This window comes from Tursiops truncatus, chromosome 7 (assembly GCF_011762595.2).
Source record: "Tursiops truncatus isolate mTurTru1 chromosome 7, mTurTru1.mat.Y, whole genome shotgun sequence".
Taxonomy (NCBI): domain Eukaryota; kingdom Metazoa; phylum Chordata; class Mammalia; order Artiodactyla; family Delphinidae; genus Tursiops; species Tursiops truncatus.
The window spans coordinates 46,784,205-46,786,735 of record NC_047040.1 but is presented as its reverse complement, the minus strand read 5'-3'; positions in this window follow the sequence as shown (position 1 = coordinate 46,786,735).

The window sequence follows — 2,531 nt, the reverse complement described above, 5'->3', positions numbered from 1 at the left end:
CTACCAGAATGGGTAAGAGGAGAGAGATAAAAATGGTTTAGCCAGTCAAAAGTAACACTCAGAGAATAAGAAAGAGCTTTTCAGTATTAAAAATGATTGTCAAATAAAAAGTTCAATAGAAGTTTTGAAAGATGAAGTCAATAATCCAGAATATAAAGCAGAAAGGAAGCAAGATGATAAATATTAAAAAGAAAGAAAGAAAGAGGATTAATGTAAGATGGACAAATTCAGACTATTAAGATTTCCAAAGGGCAGAATGAAGGTGAGGAAATTATCAAAGATTTACTAAAAGGTATTTCCTAAAACAAAGGGGGAGAACTTACCTTCAAATGGAAAGACCTTATCAAGTGCTGAGTAAAGATGAATGAATAATGATTTATATCATACCTAGATATTTGGCTAATAAATTTCAGAACATTGAAGAGAATGAGAAAAACCTAACTGTTTACACTATGGGAAAAATAGGTACAAAAAGGCAAAAATTAGATAAGCATCCAATTTTTCATTTACATCAGGGGATGCTAAAAGACTGGGAGGAGTTCTGAGGGAAAATGACACCAACACTAGAATTTTATATCTAGCTAAGTTATCAAAAAAATATAAGGACACATAGGATTTAGAAAGCTTATCTCCCATGCATGATTAATGAATAAGGCACTAGAGGATGTCTACCAGATAAACCAGGGTTGTTTAAATTTGTATTTATGTATTATTATTTTTTATTGTTTAATTTTATGCTTAAATGGTTTCTATTAATCAACACCTGTCCTTTTATATCCCAGCTTATTGTGTGATTCACCAATTACTCGGTACAATAAACCCTCTTGCCTTAATTAGCTTGAGTGAGTCTCTGCTTTTTTGTTACCAAATGAGGTAACTTTTTTGTACGTAAAATGAGGCTCTTCATTAACTTAGTGGTTGTCGAGATATAGAAGAAAGAATGGGTCTCAAGCATAGAATCAAAATGCCTTAGAAACCAATGAGATATGGATGATAGCAAGAGGGAAGAGTCAAAGATGAGTCTCAAACCCTTGGGAGAGATAACACAGAAGAAAGAGTTGATCAGAAAGTTGAACAGAAAGATCTTGAGTCCAGATTTAAACATGTCAAGTACAGGTTTAAACATGTTAAGATTGTAGTGCCTGTGGGACATTCAATGAAGATGCATATTAAAAAGTTGGATACATTAGTTTGGACTCATCTTAATGCAATATTCTTTTTTCCCCCAGAAATAAGACTTAATTGTCATGAAACATTTTTATGTTGAATTATTTATAACTAAGGATTTTGACAATGATTTGATCTGCAAATTGACATAGTAAGAGTACATCAAACTAATATAGTAACATACCATTATTAATTAAGCTTTCATTCTTTTAAAATAATCATATTATTTTAATACATACTATTTGACCTTCTGTACTTTGAGCACAGAATTGTAATTCATAAAACTTGAATATTTTATTCACTTGATAGTATCCTTCTTACTATAAGTCAATAAATTGTAACCCTTTTTTATACAGGAGTCCTTTGTGAAATTTTTTGTTAGTGTGAGCTAGTTGCCAAAGGACTGAGCAATTCTGAGCCACCAATAAAATTATGTTTCTAGAGGCACAAACTTGAGGAATCAGTCATGAGCTTATGATGCCTCCAAGGTGATTCAGGTGTGGACGTGGACAGCGGGACTCTGTAAATATCATCTTTAGTTCTGTTGCACTGAAACACGTATAAACTGATATCTGTAATATATTTTGGTTTTCCTTCTCAGGGCCCTAAGTGGCAAAAAAAAAAAAAAAAAAAATCTACTAGCTGAATAGAATGCAAGGTTGCTGCTTGATAAATGAAACATATGACTCTCACTAAGCTACCTTCCAAAACCCCAGTGACGTTATAGTAAAGGAATGTTTTAAAAGGAATGAACCCACAAGTACAAAAGGATGAGAGTGGACACAGCAGCAACATAATTTTGGAAAATGGTAGCTGCCATAGCCAGCTGGTGATAGCTGTGTATTGAACCTGTGTTGCAAAAGGTGAGAACCAGTCCAGTTTACCTTGAAGAATTCCAAAGGAGCCTAAGGATTAATGGGATCAACTACCCCTGGCAGTTGGAAGATGCAGTGGGATGATATTCTAAAATAAGAAAAATTGATTAAAAGCTGCTTAGGAAGGAGTTATATCCCCAGTTCCCCTTCCTTATTCTGAACATTCAGACAACTTCCTCCACCCAGGTAAATCAGCTGAGGTTTATTCTCTGCAGGAGGTAAAACAGAAGGGATCTACATTGGGGGACCCCAAGAATAATCAAGGGTGGTAGTATCATACTGAAAAGAGAGGTATTAAGTAAGCATATATGTATTAGAGGATGAATCCCAGCCCATTACTCTACCCACAACTAGATCACTGTTGTCAGATATTTACTTTCCAAGAAGAAGGAAGGAAGAGTCTTCTCTAGGGAAACTTCCCCAAGATGAAAGACCTAAACATTGACCACAGGGGCTCCCCAGTGACAATGACATGGCCCAGCCAGATCA